A 24,044-nucleotide genomic window follows, 5' to 3' on the forward strand; every position below is an offset into this window, starting at 1 on the left:
TGGTGAGCCATTCAACTCTCTCCTCATTCTTGGCTACGAAAGCATGAAAAACACAGGTGGGAATCTCATTAGCTTGTCGGTTGGTTCACTGTCCATCTGGTGCCCCCTCTTGTAGGAGCCTTTATCACATCACCCGGGGCTGACCCATCTCAGAATTACAGCTGATTTTCCACAGGTGGCATCACTTGCTGGTGACACGGAGGCATTTTAGCCACCTCCCAAACACTGAGGCTTCTCCTGGGAGGAGCCTGCAGATCCCCAGTCCAGCCTCTGCACAATGATGCTCCTCAGTGTCACTCCCGGCTTGCTGCCCTAGCCTCTAACTCTGGCCAGAACCTCGCTGGATTGCCGATAAATGTCACCCATGCACCACGTCTAAGCTTGGGGTCCAGATGTGACCATGGTTCTTATTTTCTTCCCATCGATGGATTGTTTGATCTTCTTGTAATTGTGTTGGCAGGAAGGCCAGTACCGCCCTCTTGAGGCCTCCCCGATCCGCCTCTGTCTATAACTGTCCTGGCACCCCAGGGGATCGGGTCTGAAGCCTGGCAGTCAGACAGGAGGATGACAGCTGGAGAGACAGGAATCCACTCCTGCTGTGGCTTCTGCTGAGGCTCGATGTGGCCTTACAAACGGATCCCACAGGCCCTGACGTCACTTGACTCGCTGCAGGGATGCTCCCACACTGCCCCATTCCCCCGAGAGACCGAGGGCTTTCTGCTTGTTCCCGAAGGCCCCATCCCCGAGGGGGCACTGGGTCCAGTGGAGCTTCCAGCCTGGTTCCCCGCCAGCCCTTAGGGCTTTGGTGGGGCCTGGAACATCAACTACGCTCCCCTTAGGGGCCCGTTTATCCTTTCCAGCCAACAGACCTAGGTCATAAGCACTTTAACTCCCCTGAGGGTGTTTTCCTCACTTCAGGGGCAGTGAGGACTGGGTTTCTTCACACTCCAAGTGCCCCCAGTCTGGATGCAGACAGTCTGGCTCTCCCCCAAGTCCTGCAGGTCCCGGCCACACCTGCTGCTGGTCACTGAGTCTGTGCTGTGTTCTCTTCCAGGACAAGAGGTGCACTCTGCCCCCCACCCCGCCCCCACCAGCGGTGGCAGAGGCGGCGGACAGGCAGGTGAGCTGGGGCCTGAGACTGTGCCCGCAAATCAGCGCCCCAGAGGCCGCTGGTGACTAGAGGGACCACGGGGCAGAAGGTAGCATGGGAAGGGAGGAGGAGGAAGGTTCAAGATAAGGAGATGTAAGGGGGAACGGATAGCAATGTGAGGACCTCGACCATGAAAGGGAAGAGACAAGACAGAGACAGCTGGAGCGGTGTCGGCGTTAAAAGTTGCGGGCTTTTTTTTTTTTAATTTTATTAATTACCAATATATATTGACAGATTTCTTATTTTATTAAAGATTATGTGCCATGTCATACAACAGGATATAGTATGTTATTATTTATTAAATAATACATAATAGAAAATATACTTGCATATTATGTTCTGTTTATTAGCAGATAGTATATAATACATATGTAGGTGTTTATATACATAATATATCATTCATGCATCTATATAATATATAACCCATAACAAATAACGTAAGACTATGATTAATATATAATATAACAAGATTACATAACAATAATGATGTAATATTACCCATTGTATGTTTTGGTTCATGACACATTCTCATCATAGGTGCCTGTCAGAGGTATTTATGTATTAAAATTAATATTATAAGACACATTTATGAACATATCACCCAGCATCATAACAGGAATATTGACAGTGACATACTGTGTCCTCTTTCCCTATCCTGCACTTGGCCTCTTCTCACAGGAAGTAACCAGCATCCTGAATCCTGGCTTACCCTTCTCTTGTGTTATTTTCACACACACAATATTTAAGATCAGTTAAAACAAATGAACTGCAGGTACATGCAACGAAATGGATGAATCATACACTCTATGTTAAACTGAAAAAGTAAGCCCTAGAAGGTAGCCTACAGTGTGCTATGCTTTTAACTTTGTATATATATGTCAACTAAACTCACTAAATTAAGAACAACTACAGCTAGAGTGCAGGTGGGAGAAGGACAGATGAAAGGTGAGGTGAGCAGATTTGCTGCAGGTGAGCGAGTTTCTTTCCAGTAACATGTCATTCTCTCCAAAGCAGGAGGCAAGGCCATCTGCTGGGAGTCAGGGAAGAGACAGAGGGAAGCTTAGACGTGTGCAGAGAGCAGAGAATGTTGACACCACTGAGTGGTAAGTGGGGAAATGTGCTCACAAGAGAAATCCTGGAGGATTGCCTGGCAGTGGCAACATGGTGGGCATTGATTTGTAGTCTTAGAAATCTGTGCTGGGAGAGCCTGCTGCCTGCAGGCTCAGAACAAATAGAGCTGGGTGAAGCGAGATGGAAGTCGTCCTGGTGAGGAACTGAAAAGATCAAGGGTCAAGGGGGTTTTGTTTGTCATAAAGAGAGTGCTGACTGTGGATGCAGAGCTGGAAGGTGGGGAAGTGGAAGTAAGAGGAACGTGGACAGGCAGGAAAGCAGAGGAGTCAGTGCTTGATGCCCCAGTGAGGGTGAAGGAGGGCCAGGGAGGCTGGTGGAGAAGCAGCTGGACGGCTAGAGGTGGGCACTTAAAGGAGACAGGCTGGACCTGGGTGGAGACACGCCCGGGTATGAGCCCGGGGGTAGGATGAATGGGGGGTGGCTGGCTCAGGCTGACGGAGAAGAAGACCCCCTAAAATGACCATACTGGTTGGTGGAGGGAGAATGAACTTTGACATCTTGATGGTAGGAGGTGAGGCAATACAGAGCTGGTGGTCCAGGTGCTCCTGACTGAGGCAGATGAGCAGGGAGGCCAGGGTGGCAGACACTGCTAGGAAAGGATCTGGGTTTTCCAGGTGCTCCCAAGAGAGGAGGAGCAATGATCTGAAGGTGGAAAGTGAGCACAAGGAGGTCAACCCAGGCTCCTGATCAAATGGGGGGGTGTGAGGGGGCAAAGCGTCAACTCCAGAGATGGTTACCCAGGAAGCAGGGACCACGGGTGAAGTGAGGGGACACTCAGAGAAGAGAGGGAGAAAAGTCTTCTGGGTGTATGGGGAAGAGAGGCCCCAGGACAAAGGAGCACAGAGGCACAGTGATGAGGATGGTCTGGCTCTATGGTGACACTGAAGGGATGGCTGGATCTTTGTCCTGAGGGCTTAGCTTGGGGGGACTACTGGCCTCATGAGGACTCCCCTCTCAGCAGCCAGGAAAGACTCTCCCGCTCCTGAGAGCTGTGTGGCCACCACTGTTCCCGGAGGGCCTCTGCCTCCATCTTCTCTTATCAGACTTTTCTGCCCAGCCCCCGACTGCCAGCGAGGGAGCCTGGGCCTCGCAGCTGCTTTCCGTGGAGGGACACAAGCTCCCTGGAGAAGCAGGCTGATCTTACTTTTCTCCGTAAACCAGAGCCTAGCAAAGCGCCAGCCCATGCGTGAGCCATGTAGGGGCTCGGATACTTACTAAACTAACTCAAAGCAGTAGAATAGCAGAGCTGGAGGAAGTGACCACTGAGCTCACAGAGTTCACTGCCCACACCCCCATTTGACAGATGAGGAATCAGAGACCAAGCAGTGAAGCAGCCTTGGCCAAGGTCACGCTGCTCTTAAATGCTGGCCTGTGTCAGGCATGCCAAGTGATGAGCTGCAGTGAAGGGGCTGAGAGAGGGCTCTGGGGCCAGACAGCTTGGGTTCAAGTCCCAGCTCTGCCATTATTAGCCGTGTGATTAATGAATGTCCTTACCTTTAAAGTGGAACTCATAGTGGTGTCAACTCATTGGGTTGTCGTGAACACAGCGTTCCTGGAACAGCAGGACAGAGTTCTGTAGGGTTTGCTATTGCTTTGGTTACTATTATTATCACCAAGTGAACCCTGAAATAAAGAACAAAGGCAGCAAGAATTTTTATTTTAAAGGATTTTAAAATCCTCTGATGAAAGTTTCATTTCATCTATTCAAGTTTGCCTTTGACCCTTACTAACAACTACACAATGGATGACTTTTGAGGCAATCTTGCTTCATGTCTTTAATTCTCACTAACGACACAGGCTATTTAACAGGCAGCAGTTTCTTTTCCAGGAAGAGGGACAAAAAGTTAAAAATGACTCAGTGCCTCTCGGTCTCCAGTGAGTTGGTTGTGACCTGTCAACCCAGCTTTGGGGAAGTGCCCGCTCCCCCTGGGCTCGCTAAGCTGCCCCCCGGACTCCAGGGGGCGCTGTACCCCCACATGAATCCAGTCTCTTGGTTCCTATCTTGCTTCAGATCCATCAAGGACTGCCTATGCCCCAGGGCCCCTTCTGCCCCACCAGCCTTGGCTGCTGGACTCCAGGACACTATCCTGGGTCTCATCCATCCTCTGTTCCTACGCCCGCCCCACTACTCTACATTTTGTCCTTCAAGTGTGGGCTCCTGTGGCTCGCCACACAGCAGGGGTCTCCCTGTCCTCCACCTAGGGTAACTGCATTGTCCTGCAAGGTGCCTAGCGAACCCGTGTGGAGGCAGGAAAAATACAGAACAACAGGTGCTCAGAGGGGCTGCCTTTCCCACTGCAGGGGCCCTAAAGGGCTTCCTTCCGGCTGGTTATTCACAGGCGCTGAAGCTGTGGAATCTCGATCTCACCAATCTAAAGGACATCATCACTAATTACAAAAGCAATCATTTCTTCAGTAGCAAATGGAGAAAAGACTTTGTGTTCCCACCTCCAACTTTTTCCCCCTACCTTCAGATGTTTCTCATCTCTGGGCAAGGGTAGAAAGAAACGCACAGAATATTATTTTTCAATGTTTTTTCCCACTCTGAAGATTGCTTTCCCAGAACCGATGAAGGCTAGAATGGTTTAGCTTTCCTGGACTGAGTATTCAGAGGCCTAGGGGGGGAGGAGGGAGGTGAGATAACTCAGCAATATTGAACCTAACAGAGACATTAAAAGGTTCTATTCTAAACAGAAAGGAAGCAGGATGCTATAGAAACAGGAAAACCAGAGTTGGAAATGCAATAACGAGTTACAAGAGAATAAACATAAAGATGTAAAAATGAAAAAGGACATCAAAATAAAAAAAGGTGGGAATGGGAGAGGGGGGCAAGAAAATATAGATTTTTTTCTTTCTTTTTTTTCTTTGTTATTCTTAGGATGTGTTGGAGCCTACGTGATTATCAGTCTAAAGGAAATAGATATAGTAATGGGTTGATATATTTGAAGAATAAGGTAACCACAAATCAAAAACATACAATAGAATCGCAAAAAAAACAAAAAGAAACAAACTCAAAATGGCTTAAAGACTTAAATATTAGACAAGACAGTATAAACTTCTCACAAGAAAACACAGGCAAAACATTATTTGACATACATCTCAGCAATGTTTTCCGAGGGCAATCTAAGCAACCCAAGCAACAGAAATAAAAGCCAAAATAAATAAATGAGACCTAATTAAACTTATAAACTTTTGCATAGCAATAGAAACCATAAGTAAAACAAAAAGACAAACTACGGAATGGGAGAAAATATTTGCAAATGATGAGACTGACCATGGCTTAATTTCTAGACTATATAAATAGTTCATACAACTTAATAAGAAAAAAATAAACAACCAAATCCAAAAATGGGCAGAACAACTAAAGAAGCAATTCTCCAATGAAGACACACAAATGGCCAATAGGCATATAAAAAAATGCTCAATATCGCTCAATTATCAGAGAAATGCAGCTCCAAACTACAATGTTATCATCTCACACCTGTCAGAATGGCCATCATTCAAAAGTCCACAAGCCATAAATGCCGGAGAGGCTGTGAAGAAAAGGAAACCCTCCTACACTGTTGGTGGGAATGTAGTTTGGTGCAGCCACTGTGGAAAACAGTATGGAGATTCCTCAAAAGGCAAAAAAAAAAAAAGAAAAAAGAAAAAGACTTATCACCTAATCCAGCAGTCCCACTCCTGGGCATATATCCAGAGGGAACCTTAATTCCAAAAGATACCCGCACCCCAATGTTCACAGAAGCACTGTTTACAGTGGCCAAGACATAGAAGCAAACTAAACGTCCACTGACAGATGACTGGACAAAGATGTGGTATTTAGATATAACAGAGTATTACTCAGTTGTAACAAAGAAGGAAATAAGGCCATTTACAGCAAGTTGGTTGGAACTGGAGATTATCTCACTAAGTGAAATAAGTCAGACAAAGACAAGTATCATATGATATCATTTATATGTGGAATTTTTAAAAAATGATACAAATGAACTTATTTATAAAACAAAAACAGACTCACAGACTTATAAAACAAACTTAGGAGTTTGGGATTAACAGATACAAATTACTATATGTAAAACAGACAAACGACAAGGATTCACTGTAGAACACAGGGAACAATATTCAGTATCTTGCAACCTATAATGGAAAAGAACCTGAAAAAGAATAGACTATGTATATGTACAACTGAATCACTATGCTGTATACCTGAAACTAACAAAACATTGTAAATCAACCACATTTCAATTTAAAAAAATTGATAAGCTCTAAATAGCTTTATTCAAAGAAAATCTTGAACTGTTCCCTCTTACAAAACTTAAAATGGGTAGTTTGAGCAGGACCAAATTATACTGGCTGGGCAGTTACATATCTTCTCCAGCACGTGGCCTATGCTACACACACATCGTGTTTTCCTACAGGTAAGAACAGCCCTGACTGCACAGGGAGCGAGTCCTTCTGGGACAAGGCCTATGTGGCAGTGTCCTCCTTGTCACTACTCCATCTCACTAGGAGGCCAGGTTTTTCAGAGGTGAGGGGACATAGAGCTCCTACACTTCAAATTGACTTCCCGAAAAAACTATGGAAAAACCAAATTCACCTGCAGTGTGGGAAACTTGAGCAGGGCCCCTAAGCAGACCGACAAGCCCAAAGTAAGATGGCCCGATGTTCATTCGGAACCAGAACAACGACCACCTGGCCCCAGTTAAATGACCACCACCTCACCTGCAATGAACTGCTCGTACTCAGTGTCAGGGATGTTTCTTTTGAGACTTGGGAGGTCAAAGGAGTCGGACCAGGGAATCCAGACCTGGTTGATGTCGGGGTTCTGCCAGTGGTAGAGGTGGCCCCAAGGGGATAGCACCAGTACCGGCTCTTCCATCTCCAGCAGGGTCTTCAGGAGGAAGGCAATGTGGATGCAGACGTTCCTACGGAGGCTGAAGCCCTCTGGAGGGTTGAAGTCACACAGAAGGTACCTGGCAGGGAGCAAAGGAGGGCGGGTCTTCAAGGCCAGGCCTCTGCACAGGAATCCCGGCTTAGATAGAACAGATACAAAGGGAATCCCTGCACACCCCATGGCCTAGACTCCAGACACATTCAGCAGCTTCTGGTTTGTAAACTGGAGGCACTGCCCACCCATCTCCATGTGGCCAATTACTTCAAGTCCGGGAGCAGTTGCGGAAGACATCTTGGCATCCGTCTAACACCACTAAGCACCTGACTAGCAACTGAGAACCCGTTCTCCAGGGGCTCTCAAACTTCTTGTTCTACAGAACCCTATACACTCTTAACAATTACTGAGAACTCCAAAAGGCTGTTATTTATGTGAGTTAAATCTATCAATATTTCCTGTGTTAGAAGTTAAATAAGAAGTTAGAAAAAGTGTATGAATTCACTTAAAAATAATAACAATCTACTATATGTTACCATTAATACTCTTAAACAAAATATAATTCTATTTTTCAAAACAAAAACCATTAGTGAGAAGAATAGCAGTGATTTTAATTTCTGCAAATCTCTTTTGGACTGGTGAGAGCTGAATTCTCCTATCTGCCTCTGCATTCCCTGTTTTGTGATATCACAGGCCAGGTTTTTTTCCCTGGAAAACCCCACAGGAACTCGGGAGAGCAAGAGTGTGCAAAAGGCAGGTGACATCCCGGCGTTTCTATGAAAATGGTCTTGCACCTCCGGGGCCTTGGATACACTTTCAAAACTGCTGCCCTATCCTAGGCGAGACTCTTCTACACAAGAGACAGGCAAGGGTCCTGGATTCTGTAATGAGTTACCGCCACCACACCCCTCCCTTCTGTGTGTTTCTCACAACCTCCATTACTGCAGATGAGGATTTAATCCTCAGCTGGGGCCTCTAATCCCAGAAGACTGCTAACTTCAAGAGAGAGGGTCCCATCTACCACCCCTACACCCCGCATAGTTTATTTTGAGTCAAGCCCTAGATAACTGCTTATCGGCACTGACCCTTGTGTCTTATTCCTGAGGTTGACTGAAGGAACCAACATCTGGATGGAACTGAAATTTCCCTGCAGATAAACAAGGCTGATAAACCACCCCATTCCAACATCTGATTCTGGGGCTCTTCAAAACCCGGGTAAGGCCCCGCTTCATCTATGATGGGTCCTCCGCCTGCCCTTCCCGGGGGTTTCTGGGAGGCCGCGGCCACCAAGGGCGACCCAGACTCGCGGCCCCAGCCCCAGGGCCTGAGGGGGAGGAAAGCTTGAGGCTGTGCCCAAGCCCTGCCCCGCTCCGCCCCAACACGCTCCCCGGCACCGCAGCCCTCCCCGGCCACCACCCCAACCCCCATCCCACCCCGGTTCATGTCCAACGGCCCCGCCGATGGCGCGGACGTACGTTTACCGTCTGTGGGACGCCGCCCCAGACAGGATGTCTGCCGCCGACTGACCAGGCCAGAACTAGTCGCCCGGCCGTGCAAGTCGCCATCCCCAGCAGCAAGCACCGCCATGGTCCCTGGCAGCTACACACTTCCGGAGCCCGCTCCCCGCCCCAGAAGCGCACGCCGGTCCGCGCGGAGCGCGGCGCCTGTAACCATGGCAACGCCGCGGGGCCCTCCCCTAGCGCTTGCGTCGTGCGTCCTCCCGAGTCTAGATGTGCGAGAGCAGAACTTGCGGAGCCAATGGGAGGCAGGGCGCGGCCCGGACGGGGGTGGGGGGAGGCTTATGGGACAGCTGGGCTGGGCCGTGGCGGGCGGGGCCGCGCGGAAGTCCTGACCTGCAGGTGGCGCCGGCCGGAGGCTGGGGCGGTGCTGCCACCAGTGGGCGGGACGGCGGGGCAGCGGGGCAGCGGGGCGGGGGCACCCTCACCTGTCCGTGTGTGGGGATCAGCCTGGGCTCCGCGGCCTCCGCTTGCACTGGACGTGGACCCAGGCTACCGGTGGGCAAGATAGAGGACTGAGCCCAGGCACGCACGGCTGGCCAGGTAGGGCATCTGAAGTGCAGATCCGCCAGGCCCGCTGCCGGCCTTGAATACGCGCTGCTAGGCAGTTTCCAAGAAGACGGGATCTGTCATAAGAGGGGAGGTAGGGCTGGGGTGCCAGATGCCGGGTTGGGTGCAGTCTCACAGGAGAGCCACGGTGAGAGGGCGCAGAGTGGCCCCTGTGTTGTTGGAGCTAAGAGTTTGGGGTATAGGGTGGGGGTGGTGTGTGCCTTGCTCTGTGGTCTCCCCAAGAACCCTCACTCCAGAGCAAGGGGCTCTGCTCCCCCCACCCCTCACTGCACTCCCTGCCTTCCCCAGCACCACCAGGGGTGTGGTCATGTCTGGGCAGGGAAGACCCAGGGAAGGGGCTCATTCAGGGGCAGGGGCCACTCTGCAGGGATGCTGGACCTGACAGCGATGTGGTGCTTCGGAACTCCCCTGGGCTGGGTTTCTAACCAGTGGGATGGAAGGGCCTCTCCTTCCTGGGGTGCAATTGGGGGAACTAGATCCATCATGAATGTCAGCCCTGAAAATGGAGGCTGCGCTACATGCATTCCTGGAAAGAAAAATCAGGCCCCTCCAGCCCAGGTGACTCACAAAGTCATTCAGCAATTTTCGGGGTCCCCAGTTTAGGCTTTCAATTAGAGCTGAGCGGCTCAGGAGGCCAGATCCCTGTCCGTGGCTCCAGGAGTAGGCTTTCTGCTGGGGGACAGGATCCTCACAAACACCTGTGTCTTTGTGGGCCACTCCCCTCTGACAAGCTGGGAGGCAGGGTGCAGTTGTGGGAAATCGTGTTTCCATGAGGAGAGGGCCACCAAGTGGTGGGGGCACAGGAGACAGTGAGAAAGAGTCCCACAGCCTTTCTGGAATCAAAAAACTGGCAAATGTGAAAAAGTGCATAATTTGTTTTATCGAACAGGCTGCTTATGTACGTTTGGAGGGCCAGGTTCAAGGACCCTGCATCCCTGCAGGACAGTAGCCTCAAGAGAAGAACACACAGAGCAGGAGGAGATGTGGGGTTTCTCCCAGGAATGAGGCGGAACAGGGATTTCTGCAGATTTGCAAGGAGACCCCGACCACTGAGCACGGGCTTACAACCCCACGTGACCCCTGTCGTGTTTGGCTTGGGCTCTGGGTCTGGCCTGAACATGTATTCTTCAAGCTGAGTTCCAGAAACTCAGAGGGTAGACTTAGAGAGGCTGCGTTTGGAACCCGGTGTGGAGACGGAGGGACCTTTATCCTGAGTCCCCTCAGCCTAATCACTGTAGCTGAGTTCCAACACCACCCAGGCCCCCAGGGTGGCCGTTGAGGGAGAGCAAGCCTGGCAGGTGACCCAGGGGTCCCACTGCTGTTCCCTTCCCTTATCTTTGTTCCCTTTCACCCCGGAAGGTGTGATTGTCTCATGTCATGGTGACAAGCCATCTCTCTTCTCTGTCAGGTGGGGTCCCCACCCCTGCTCAGCCTTCTCTCTGCATGGATGCTGAAGGACAAGGCTCACTTGAATTTCTGAGCTTGAGCAGTAAGGTGGAAACAAAGAAACCAATGGAAACAAAGAAACAAGTCATTGTGGCAAAGCTCCCCACCACAGAGAAGCTGCCCTGAGTGGAAGGGAGGGTGTGGGCATGCCCATTTGTTTCCTGTCTCCCAGTGCTCTTCACTTTCTTATTGCAGACCTGCATGGTTACAACAAAATGATCTGCAAAACTGAAAATATTTACTCTCTGGCTTTTACAGAAAAGGCTGACCAGCCTCTGGTTCCCGGTCAGGTGATTGGAGTACCTTTCCAGTTTGGAAACATCTGGGCAGGCCCAGGTTTGCAAAATTCTTTGAGTAGTTACGGAGTTTTGCTTCTAAGCATTTTTACGGCTGTATATTTCTGAGCTGAGGTTGTGCTGTGTAATTCTGAGCCGGGATTTTCTCAAACTGTTTCTCATTTCTTATACCGGACACCCCTAAATTCCAAGGGGAATGGGATGTTTAGGAAGCCATGGAGTTTAGGAAAAAGATACAGATTTCATTTCCATGTAAGCATCGATGTATCTCCATCCTAGGCAGTATCGGTTCTGTGGTATTGATAGGGGAACTAAATAGCAACCAAATTTATAGAAAATAGTGGGTCATTGGGTACACAAGTTCTTCTTTTCAACATTTTTGTAATGTTTGCAGTTTAAGATGACCATTCCTGAGAAGCAGGCAGCCTCTTAGAATGAAATAGCATTTTCCCTGAACCATAATCAATTTTTATTTTGTAGACAGCAGGAAGGGCAATCACACATCCAACACTTGGGGACCTCAAAGATAAAATGCAACTTTCTGAGAGCACACTCCCCCCGTCTCCCTGTGCTCTTTTCACTGTCCCATTGTCCCTGAAGGCTCTTCCGTATCTTCTGCTCATGACTCCAGTAACTCTTCCTCCTCGTTCCTCAGCTGGTAAGTTTACTTTTCTACTTTGACCAAGCAAACTGAAGCCAACAGAAGAGAACTTTCACCAGCAACTCCCAGCACACCCGCTTGCCTTCTGATGTCTGTGACCTAACTCTCGCTGCCCCACCTCTTATTACAGGTGACATCGAAAGCCAGATCATCCAAAAGTCGCCAGGGGGCCCATCCATCCAATCTTCTCCAGGCTGTCACTCCCACATCCATCCTCTCTGTCACTAACTCATCTATTTTGTTCTCCGGCTAGTTGGCTCCTATCAGTATATAAAAGCCCCTCCTCTTAAAAGAAACAAACAGCACTCTTTGACCCTAATTCACCCCCACCGATTGCCAGCCCATGTCTTTGCAGCAAATCTTTAATGAGTAGTTTAAACTCACTGTCTGCATATTCTCCTGAGCCATCCCCTTTTGCACCCACTCTGGCTTTTCCCCTGATCCCTCGCTCTATGGAAACTGCTCTGTCAAGGCCATCAGTGACCGCACGTTGCTAAATATTGTGGTCAGTTTTTAGTCTTCATCATGCGTGGCCCTTTGGCAGCATTTGACCCAGCTCTGCCATCTCTCCTCCCCCGTGTTCCTGCTTTACTTGGCCTCCAGCCCATCGTTCTGCTTTCGATCCACTGGCTGGTCTTTTGCCAACGTCTCCTCTTTTTTCCAAACATTTACTGTGAATGTGCCCCGGAGATGGGTCCTGGGTCTCTCCTCTCTCTCTCTGCTATACCTTTGGTGGAAGCAACCAGACTTGGAAATTGACATGCCATCAATTTCTCGATTTGTCCAAAACTCCCTGATTTGCCCTTTCCATTTGGAACTCTCTCCCTGATACTCAAATTCTTTTTCTTTCGTTCATCTTGCTTTCACATTCATACATATGTTCTACTGTGTAAATTACTTTTCCAAATTTTGAATCAGTCCATACGTATCATGTAAAATGCTCAGATCTCTATTATTTCCACTAAGATGCTTATTCTACCTTAGAACCTTTCTGCATTTCTGTATTTATGTCAATAAAGTGAATAGTATTTCTACAAGCCTCATAGTTAAACAGTGTGTTGGTTTGGGGCTATTATGTAACATGAAATAATGATACATCAACATAGTCCTTTTTCATTTAATTTTATGTAACACCAAGATGAGGTTTTTGCACTGAAGACTGGTTTTATTGAAATTTAACCTACGTTATGGACAGTCAGTTTATGTGAAAGCACTCATTCCTCCCCTTTTCTGATATATTTTCCATTTGGCTATTATAATGTATACCTTGGCATGAAATAAAATTCCAAACTCATTCACATAATAAAATTAATACATTTAAATTATATTTTTTAATATTAAAAAGAAAGAAAACAAAAAACCACACTCCTCTACCTATTGGGCATTTCTGTGGCAATATCTAATAGACTCCTTAACCATGACATTGAAGAACTGAGCTGATTCCAGCCCCTTTCCACCTGCTCAGCCCCATCTTGTCCCATCCCCTGTGGATGGAGAGGACATCCATCCCATTTTCCAGGTCCAGATGTTGGAACCATGTTCTTTCTCTCCCTTTCTCTTACACACACACAGCAAATCCAGCTTGTTTTTTCTAATTTTCTAATTCTGGCTACTCTGTCTTCATTAACCACCTACTCCCTGTTCCCCACCTTCCTAGGAGCCACCTTCAGCGCCTTCTTGGACACCAAATAGCCTCCTTCTTCCATCTTTGCTTTTCTACAATCTCATCCACACAGAGTCAGAGGGATCCTATAAAAGCATCCATTGAGGTGGTGGGTGTAGCTCAGTGATAGAGCGCATGCTTAGCATGCATGAGATCCTGGGTTAAAACCACAGCACCTTCACTAAAATAAATTACCCTCCCCCCCAAAAAACAAAACAAAAGCAAAAATTGGACATCACCCATCCCATCAAAACTCACTAAAAGGGTCACCATTTCTTTAGGAGCCAAAGTCGTCCCAAAGTCTTCCAGGATCCGGCATGCTCTGCCTCTCCATCCACACTCTCCCCATCACTCTGGGGGCCTCTGGCTCCGGCTCTTCCTTCTTCCTCCGGATCTATTCTGCTTCAAGTTCATTACTCCGTGAGATCTGCCAGGATTGCCTTTTTCCCTCCTGCCTGCCTCCCACCCCAACAGCATCACCTGAGCTTGCTCATATCACTCTTATTTTTCCCCAAGCTCTTGCTACCCCCAACATGCTGCCTGTTTCCTCTGCTAAAACTCTGAGTCCCCAGTGATGAGGAATCGTGTCTATTTTGTTGACTAATAAAGCCCAAGACCCTTGGGAATGGGTATAGTTACTAGATTCCCATATGTAGTAGGAGCTTATACAGATTTGCTGAATGAATGCAGAGGTCCTGGTCCAATCCGATGGAGCACTTCGGTGTCCTGCTCAAAGAATAACTCTCCTTTCCTCCTGAGAGGGGATGACCACTTCCTTAGTGATCAAAGGCAAGATCTATTTTCTTTATGCTGTTGAGCTTAGGCGGGGAGACTGGGGGATCTTCATTTATATTTTAAAATTTGATTCACTCTGCAGTTTGTCTTCTGTCTATGTATCCTTTTGAGAAACCATTTATGAGTGATCATTCTTCCATCAGACTGAACAGGATCCAGGGGTAAGTACCAAGCCTGTCCCATCGGCCATCCTGTGTGTCATGTCCTGTGACCCAGTGGATGCTCAGCACGTAAGTGAACCGACAGGAGTGAGTGAAGAGATGGGAGCATCTCATTATTGTGGTGGCTGCACTCTGTCCGATGCCTTGAGGTTTGGGGAACGGTTTACAAGTGCGGAGGTGTGAGGGCAGGGCCTCTGTGCTCTTCCTGAGTGCCCTGGCCTTACCCATTCCCCCATCCCCCTCTGGGCAGCTAAGCCCAGGAGCTGGGCCACCGGCAATTGTGCTGATCAATAATCCACCTCACCCAAAGTCAGGGGGTAGGAGGGACAGCACAACTGGTTGTAGACTCTGGAGTCTGGTCCTTGGAGGAATTCCTCACTGAACCATGTTTTGGGCCTTATATTTTTCTCTATAGCCTCCAGCTGAAGAAACAGTTAGCCTTAGATACATGAAAGTTGAGGACACCTACTATCCCCATGGAGCCCAGGTGGGGCTGGGAGTCTGCTGTTTGTACAGCCGGTGGGCTCGTGTTGCTTTGGGCATCCCTGTGCCTGAATTCCTGCTGTACACTCGGTGGTAAGACCGGGGGTGCCTGGCAGGGAGGGAAGCGGGTCGGGAGACTGCACAGCTGGGGAGACGTTAACCTGGGGTGAGCGGGAGCCTGCTGATGCATGGAATCTCGGTGCAGGGAACTCTCCACACTCAGAGAGGTTCCCACTCCCGCAGGGTCCCTTTGATCAGGGTGCTGGGCTGTCAGCACAGCAGGGTCCATGTGAGGATCATGGTGCCTTCAGGCAGCGGGAAGTGAGGGGTCCAGTGGCACTTAAATTAACTGTGCACCCGAAGCCAACCCCCGTGTCTTTCAGCCTGTTTCCTAATCTGCAAAACTGGAATGATGTCAACCATCCCGCAGGTTCGTTGATGGGCTGGGACACACTAGACAGCCAGGGGCTGGAATTCCTCTGTCCCAATTGTTTTCCTTCCTTCCCACTATTTGCTCTCACAAGCTCAGTCTCTTTGTCTCTCTCTCATTCACTTGTAACTTTCCCTCCTGCTCTGGTTTCATTAGATTCCCACCCTCCTCCCAATCCCCAGATGAGTGAAATTAATTTCTGTATGTCAGTTCCAAATTCCCGGGAAAGATGCTCTGTCCCCTCTGGATTGGTTGTCCAACCCATCAGTTGCAGCCAGAGGAGTGAGTCCCACTGTGACCAGTGGAGGGGCTCTGCCCAGCCCCCCAGCCACCACTGTGGGAGCACATAGCTCTCCGAGGAGGAGGTACTGGCTGTGACTTGGTGTCACTAAGTTTGAATTTATGTCTCCTCTTGCCCCACCTTCATCCTCCTAAACAAAGATGAAAATTAAACACTCCCGAGATTTGTGTCATGGAACACTCAGGGTGGGGGCTAAGAGGGCTGGATTCCCTGCTGAGTGTAAGGGGCTACAGTGAATCCCCAACGAGAGCCTGTAAAGGGAACAGCACCAGCCCCACCGGACACTTAGGGTGCTGAGTCTGCGTGACACTGAGCCAGGCTTCTGACCACAGCTCAGGGGTCTGGTCCGACCGGTTAGTCTTTGAAACCAACCAGCTTTGGATTCCTCAATCCCTCCCTGTGGTTTTACCTGAACTACCAGCTTCTGTATCTCTGAAGACAGATGATGAGGACCCTTCACGTAAGCCGTTCGCACAGCCCTGTGCAGGCCTTTGTGCTGCACGGTCTGCCCGGCGAGCTGACCGAGGTTGGTATTTTACTGATCTTAGAAGTAGTCTGGTTTCCTGATGCACTGTTTCACTGAACAAGCAACAGAAGCCACCTCTGGCTGATAAAAGCAAAAAAGGGACTTAATGAAAAGATACTGGGAGGGTGCATGGAGTGGCCCGGACCAGAGCCGACCCGGAGGCCGTAGGAGATGTTGGGGAGCCCCAGGCACCAGGCTGGGCAGGGTGTTACCGGGCCCCCTGCTGCTCCAGCAGGGACCCCCGCTCCTGACACTCCACCTCACTGCAGGTTCATGTCCTGGCAGGGCCAGGTCACACTGAAGCCACCAGCACACACCTCAATGGGGGAGTTGGCCCCGTCTCAGCTGAGAGCGTGCCTGGCGTGGGGAGAGGCCCAGTTAGAGGAAGGCAGTTCCCCTACTGTTCCGAGTAAACGTGCAAGTCAGTGCCCATCACTCAGGAGAGCCAGGCTGGTCTGACCTCATTGAGGTGACTAGGCCGTCTGAGTTCACTTATTACTTTTTAGGTCGGAAGGCCCAAGAGAGAGAAGTGGAGGTTCTAGTACTTATTTTATATTTCCCATGTACCAGGTATAGTAAGCAAGCCACTTCAGACAAGGCCCAGAACAAGCACGTAAATTGTCCACGGAGCAAGTCATGCAGTCAGGCCACTGCAGTCCCGAAAGCCGTGTCCTCATCAGCTCCGTAGTTACCAGTGGAAGTTGTAGGGATTTATGGGACTGTGTGCTCCTGTGGGGGCTGGGATGTGTGTGTTTAAATCCACATCTTCAGAAACTCGGCTAGAACCACAGCCACTGATTGTCTGCATGGAGGCAGAGGAGGGGAGGCTTCCAGCCTCTGGTCCAGCTTGTGAGGAGCTCAGAAGTTGCTCCTTCTGTCCTGAAAACAATACCAGAGCTGAGGGAGCTGAAAACCCACTGGTCTTCTTAGATCCACAAGAAAACTGAGGGGGAAAGCTTCTCCCAACCCAGAGAGGCAGCCGGGCAGGCTTGGAGAGTCACAGTTCCCAGGGCAGAACCCGCTTTTGTAAGATCCCCGGGGGCAGGCAGATTTAGCAGGTCCCTGAGGCCAGCTGGAGGCTCAGCGTGGGGAAGTCTGAGTGTGACAACTCCAGGGGGCCAGTCAGAGGATCCCCCTGCTCTTTTTCATGCATTTTACTTCCAGGACCGTACCCTGTTCTCAGAGTGAAGATCATAGGAAAACTCCTCATGCTTTCTGCCAGGAAAGGAAAAAAATAGCTCTATTGAAATACACCCAGAACATTCTCTTCAATTGTGGGGGGTTGTGTTTTGTTTTGTTTTGTTTTTTAATGAGAAGTTATTTTACAGAGCCTAACCTACCTGGGAGAAGGGAAATACCATCTGTGTCACCCAAATTGGGGTGGGGGAGGGAGACATACTTGTGGAGGTCACAGCTCAGGGCACAGGCTCAATGAGAACTAATCACAGGACTACAGATGCCCTAATCTGTCCCGCTCCCCCAACACCTTACCTCCATGTCAGTAGGGCCCCTGTGTAATAACAGGAATAAAATTAAAAGAAGTAAATGTCTCAGGAGTGTCTAGGGAAAACCCAAAGACAGCGGGGAGATGAAAACAAGGACACACAGGCGGCTTTAGCCCCTCGCACGAATAGCTGTAGCAAACTACACACAGCCCAGCCTCAGTAGATAAACAGAAATCCTCACAGAAGAAACTATTTATTTTGGTTCTCTTACCCAATGCATTCCATGGTGCATCCTCGCCTAGAATTGCGTGGAAGCAAGTCCATCTCAGAAGGGACATAACTGAAGGGGAAAGGCTTTCCAGACTCTGAAGGGCAAAGAAAGCACCAGCCTGGGTTAGAGAAAGGTGAGGGGTGGGGTAGGGGGTGGGCTGCCTTCTTCCCCAAATAAGGAACCTTCCTGAGGCTAGCACAGTGGGAGGGAGGGCCATGGGGTGGAAGCAGCCAGACTTCTTCCTGAGAACTGACAGGATGCCTCCAAGGGAACATTCAGGTGCCCAAACTGGGTCCTGAGGGTGGGAGCCAGTCGGTCTGCCTCAGAGCCCAGGACTGAGGTGGGCGCACAGCAGGCTGGTCTTACTTGGCCGGATCCGTTTCACTTCTCCGAAGCCCTGTGTAAAACATGAAGCGTGGACCGCCTGCTGAGCACAGCTCTGCCCTCAAGAGCAGTTTCAACTCCTCTCTTCCCAGAGAACAGTATCTCTGAGCCCGTCCTGGGTGACCTCCCAGAGATCACCCTAGTGGCCCAGGCTAGTGACCGGGAACATGTACCTTCCTGCAGCCAACCTCAGACGTCCACTGATGCATCATATACTGGCAAAGAGTGAGTCCCTGTGCATTGGTCTAACAGCAGAGACTCTGCCACAGGCCCAAGAGGTGGTGTGTGGGACATGCAGGGGTGCAGGAGTGTACGCAGTGCAAAGGTGTAAGTGGTGGCAGGGGTGCAGGGGCTGTGGAGGGTGCAGGCAGTTCAGGGGATGCGGGGGTGCAGGCAGTGCAGAAGTGCAGAGAGTGGCAGGGGTGCAGAGGTACAGGGAGTGTAGAGGTGCAGGGAGGTGCTCAGGCACGTAGCCAGGATCAGAAGGCAAGTGCACATCCTCGCAGTCAGCCTGACCCCGGGAGGCTAGTGCAATGGTTTGGGGCGGCGGCGGCGGCGGCGGCGGCAGGTGGGAGGCTGCCCGGGCAAGCCGGTCGATTTCTTCTCTTCCCTGCAGCCTGGACTGGGGCGGGGGGCCTTGGCCGCCGGAGATTCGCCAGATGTTGGACTCCGAGTAAGCTTGCTCCTGGGAGGTGGGGCGGTTAGGTCAGCGGGCGGCGGCAGCGGCAGAGGGGCGGAGCGCGGCTGCCCCTGGCGAACTGGTGGAATAGCTGCCTTGTCCCGGCTGCCGGGCCTGGGAGCGGCCTCTGCTGCCCCAGGTCGCCGGACACACCTGTCCCACTCAGCTTGCTGAGTGGGGAGTGGAGGCGGTGTCGTTAAGGTGCGGGGCCCACGTTGGTAGGGGGCCTGCCGCGGGGGAGCCGGTCAATTCGCTCCGCTCTCCCCCGCGGTGGAGTCTAGGAGCGGCCTCCGCTGCCCTAGAGGCGGGACGCCGGCCTCCAGGTGTGCTTGCTCCTGGGAGGCGGCGGCGGCGGCGGCGCCAGGGGGAGGGGGGCCGTTCCAGGGAGCTCTGCTCCATTTCTTCTCTCCCTCGCGGCCTGGCCTGGGGGCGACCTCTGCCGCCGGAGATTTGCCTGAGGTCCGACTCCAGGTGAGCTTGCTCCTGGGAGATGGGTGCGGTGCGGTCAGGGAGCTGGTAAGGTGGTGGCTGCGGGGATAGGGAGGCTGCCCCGGGGTAGCTTGTGGATTAGCTCCATGTCTGCACCGTGTTGCCTGCAGGCGGCCTCTGCTCCCCCAGGTTCCGGGACACCCCTGTCCCACTTAGCCAACTGGGGGCGGGAGGCAGGGTAGTCAGGGTGCAGGGGTGGCGGGGGTCGGGGGCCTGCAGCGGGGAAGCGGGCCCATTTGCTCCCATCTTCCCCGCGGCTTGTCCTGGGGGCGGTCTCTGTTGCCCTGGGTTACGGGACACGTGTATCCTAGTCAGCCTGACCCCGGGAGGCGGGCGTGGTACTTTGTGGGTGGTGGCAGCAGCGGCGGGTTTTCCCATGAAGCCGGTCCATTTGCTCCCATTTCCCCTCATGGTTTGCCCTGGGGGCGGTCCCTGTTGCCCCAAGTTCGCCGGACGTCCATCTCCAGGTCAGCCTGCTCCCTAGAGGAGGCCACCGTGAGGTCAGGGGGCAGGAGCGGTGGCTGATGCGGGGGGATGGGGATGCCTTGGGGAGTTGGTGGATTGGCTCCCGTCTCCCCGATGGCCTGGTGTGGGAGTGGCCTCTCCTGCCCCAGATCAGCAGACACACCTGTCCCATTCAGCCTGCTGGGTAGGGGCGCCCTGGGCGGTGCCTTTAAGGTGCGAGGGTGGCGACGGCGGGGGTAGAGGACCTGCAGCGCGGAGCTTGTCAATTAGCTCCCCTCTTCCCTACGGCCAATCCTGGGGGCGTCCTCTGCTGCCCAAGAAGCCGGATGCCCGTCTCTAGGTCAGCTTGCTCCTGGGAGGTGGACGCGATGAGGTCGAGGGGCAGAGGCAGCTGCGACTGCCGGCTGCCCCGCCTAATGGGGCCTCTTCTCCTTTCCCCTGACCTGGCCTGGGGACGGCCTCTCCCGCCCAAGATTCGCCTGACACAACACACCAGGTCAGGTTTCTCCTGGGAGGTGGGCGCAGTGAGATCAGGGGGTGGAGAGGAGAGGGGTGCTGCCTATTGCGAGCTGGAGGATAAGCTCCCTTCTCTCTGGAGGCCTGACGTGGGGGCGGCCTCTGCTGCCCCTCGTTCCCAGGTCACCCTTCTCAGGGTCATATTGCCCCGGGGGTGCGTTAAGTTGCGGGGGCGGCGGGGTGATGGCGAGGGTATGGAGCCTGCCACTTGGGAGCTAGTGGTTTAGCTCCCATCTCCCCAGCAGCTTGGCCTGGGGGCAGCCTCTGTTGCCCCAGGTCGCAAAGCACGGTTTCCCTGACAGCTTAGCCACCGGAGGTGGGCAGGATGTGCTGAGGGGGCGGAGGCAGCCACCAAGGCAGCGACGGAGGGTGCTGTCCCAGGCCAGCTGGTCTATTTGTTCCCATCTCTACCTTTGCTGCCCTAGTTTCGCAGGACGTCCTTCTCCAGTTTATCCTTCTCCTGGGAGGTGGGTGCAGTGCATGCAGCCCAAGGTCTGGGCTCTCCTCTGGGGAGGGGAAGAACTCTCTTGTTCTCCTTTGTCTTTATTCTTCAGCGAAGGGGTTACTTGACCCAATTCTTAACCCTGAGAAAGTGTAGCCTGTGTTACGGAAGAGCTGCTGGACAGTGTGGTTTCTAGGTGGGTTTTCACATCAGCTGATGCCCAAGGTAGGCAGGAAAGCTATTACTCAGAGGTTCTTAGTGTGGAGTTGGGGGATGGCCCCACTGTCCTCACCATACTTTTTAAAAATGTGTTTCTCCCCTCTTTTTCCTAGGTGACATTTTAGGTTATTGGGTCACAGATTGCTGGCACACTCATCCCTGTTCTCAAACATCTTTTAAACTTGGGTGAAGTGATAAGTAGGGGAAGAAGATGATTTACTGAATGGTAACAATACTTAAATTTGCATTAAAGCTAAATTCTGTCAATCTTTCTCAAATGATTTTCCTCGGATTCAAAATCCATGACCTAGTGAATGTTGTACTCCTGTGTAAATCATTGATCTTCACATCACATTTGTTAAATGGTCAATGAGATTTGTTAAGTAGATTATTCCTGAAAGAAAAAGCTCAGGCTTTTGAGACTTCCTTGTCTGATGTCACCCAGGCAGTCACAGTAGAAGACAGAGCTGATATAAAAAATCCCTCAGCTGCCTGAACTGCAAAGCTTCTGGGATTACTGATCCCTGAAATGCAGGTGACTCTTGATGATATTCTGGGGGATGGTTTACATGATCAGATTGTTCCAGTCCTGTAAATGGGTTCCGTGGCCCCAGCCCTGGGAGAACTGGTCATAAGGGCCATATCGTGAGGGGTGGGATGGGAAGGCAAGGTGTAAGAGCTGGAATCACTGAGATTCCACACTCGCTAAACACAGACTCCAGAGCCTAATTGTTGTCAGGTTCTGTTCTGGATTTGAGAGTGTGTTCAGACATGATTCTTGCCCTTCAGGAGTCACTGCCTGGGTGGAAGTAACCTTTACACAAATCTGGGAAGGATGGCAATTAAGTAGATGGGCTGTTATGGTTCTCAGTGTGCCCAGGCTCCCTCTTCAGGCACTCGTGGGACTAACGAGAGTCATGTTATTCACTCATTCACTGATTTATTACCCTTGAATTGATCATTTGTCCCATAGTAAGTGAAACAAGGGATCAGGGACCTGAGTTTTGTCCCCTCTCCTATCACTGATTGTATCTGTCAGTCGGGCGCCCTGCGTATGCATTGTGAAGTGGTGGTATTTCTTGCCCAATGGGGCTGCACTGTCAGTTCTGAGAATCAGGGGAATCTCGTGGGTAGATCAGCACCCTGACACACATGACACCCCCCCACCCCGTGAGACAGCACTGTCGATGCTCAGGTGACCCGATGTAGACGGCGGTGTTAAACGTGAGCGTGTTTAGTGATCTTGCTGGCTCTGAAAATACAGACTACCGGTCCCTACCTCTGGAGACGCTGAGTGTCTGTACCCCAGAATTCTGCATTTTAAGAGGCACTTTAACTAATTCTGATGAAGATGATCTGAGTGTCCCATTGAGAAACAGTGTTGTGCGGTACAGCAATATTGAAGATTCTCAGGGAAAGATGTCTTTTCAGGATGGTCCAAGGGCCCTCACTTGAGACTTTTGCCTTGGGTTTAATTGTATGTGTTCAGAAGTGATGTCTCTCACTTCCAGTGCTTGTAAGCGTGCTCTGTGCAGGGACTTGCACTCAGTAGATGGCAAAAACTATGATTCTTCAGGTCACTGAGCTAGAGTGTGAGCGATCTTTTATTTTGGTTTTCTTTATAGCAATGCAGAGTCTCCCAAGAAGAGATTCAGACTGAACAGCTTTGTGTCAGACTTTGGAAGGCCGCTGGTGCCCAAGGTGTTCTCTGGCAGCGCAATGACGAATCTAGGTCCCTCTTTCACTGCTACGTCATTGAAGTGGACCACTTGGGCAAGGCCAAAGCTGGTATCTCAACCATTGCCCTTGACAGTGATATTCAGCTCCAGGAAGCCATCAGATGCAGCAGGTGGCCAGAGGAGGAGCCGAACAGGCTAATGAAATGTGACATCCCCAACTTCATCAACACGGACCAGAACTCTTCCTTTGGGGAAGATGATCTCCTGTTTTTGGACCCACCAATTGTTCTAGAAGATAAGCCAGTTGCTCAGACCTCACACAAAGACTTGAATTGAGAAACGTGCTTTGTCAAGTGTCTTTCTGAAGATGTGAAGTCTGTCTTTGTATGGCAGGAATTCCCCTTTCACAAAATTGTATGTGTTTGTGTCTGAGAGAGAGAAATGGAGACAGACAGAAAGACGGAGACAGAAGAGAGCTGGTTAAGGTGAGTTTTTGTGCCTTTAAAAAACATTTGGGGTTTTGGGGGGAACAAAGTATTTACACTGTCTCATTCTCCTAGTTGGAGACCTTGGCCCCATACTCATTGTTAGCGGCCTTGAACGGGGGTTGGCACAGTGCCACTTCCACGCTCTGCCTTTAGCACGTTGCTTTGCCTCTCAGGGCTGCCACCCTTTTAACTGTAAGGAGAGGAGTCTGGAGTAGGTGATCCATCCCAGCTCTGCTGTTTTGCAAATTTCTGATTTCGTATTCGGATGAGGATGGGATACACCCAGAGCAGTATAAACCAGGCCCTACCTCCTGCCTATTGCTGGGGCATCCCTCAGGTCTGTGCCTTCTACTCAACCCTTTACTGAGGAGCCCAGCTTTTGTCAGGAGCCCAAGTGCCTACCGAGATGGCAGGGGACGTCTCTCGTGGTCACGGTGGCCATCGTTTCTGTTGGTTGTGCTGAAACAGCTCTTCTGAGATCTCCTGGCTACTCTTGCTCAAACCTGAGGACAACCCTGTCATTTCTTTCCTAGGAGGAGGATCAATGCATGGTGCATTTTATGACAGTCCTGTCCGCAGGAATGCACGGAAGTTTATCAGCTGAGTGAGGGGAGGTGCCTCTGTGTCCCTGTGTCCCTGTATCTCTGTCTGCTCACAGTGCTCTGCCACCGGCTACTGAGCAAGAAAAGTGCTTTTCACCATGATGTGTGTTTTGCAGACGTGTAGGTGATGGTCGTGTGGCTCGTGTGTGGGCTTTGAGCTGGGATGTTGAAGGGCTTATACATACCTCGTCAACATGTATTCGAGGTGGCCTGGTGCCACACAGACTTGATTCATGAAGGCATCAAGCCTGCACACCTGTTTGGAAACAACTTGCTTTTGATCAGTCACACTGCATGCATGACTCGCTGCTAATCTCTGGGTGTTTTTTTCTTTTTAGATTTATTCACCC

The 24,044-nt window shown here is 50.9% G+C and overlaps 1 long non-coding RNA gene and 1 pseudogene across 1 annotated transcript; one reads left to right on the forward strand and one right to left on the reverse strand.

The window, feature by feature from the left end:
* Positions 1-1,535: 1,535 nt before the first annotated feature.
* Positions 1,536-8,857, reverse strand: LOC140694627 (uncharacterized). Its single transcript, XR_012070206.1, has 4 exons — positions 8,642-8,857; positions 7,001-7,251; positions 3,776-3,904; positions 1,536-2,923 (listed from the first exon to the last, which is right to left on the reverse strand). It is a non-coding gene; the product is annotated as an uncharacterized lncRNA (long non-coding RNA).
* Positions 8,858-20,116: 11,259 nt separating this feature from the next.
* On the forward strand, positions 20,117-23,062 carry LOC140694626 (melanocortin-2 receptor accessory protein 2-like; annotated as a pseudogene).
* Positions 23,063-24,044: the final 982 nt, after the last annotated feature.

This window comes from Vicugna pacos, unplaced genomic scaffold, assembly GCF_048564905.1.
Source record: "Vicugna pacos unplaced genomic scaffold, VicPac4 scaffold_67, whole genome shotgun sequence".
In the NCBI taxonomy this organism is placed as follows: domain Eukaryota; kingdom Metazoa; phylum Chordata; class Mammalia; order Artiodactyla; family Camelidae; genus Vicugna; species Vicugna pacos.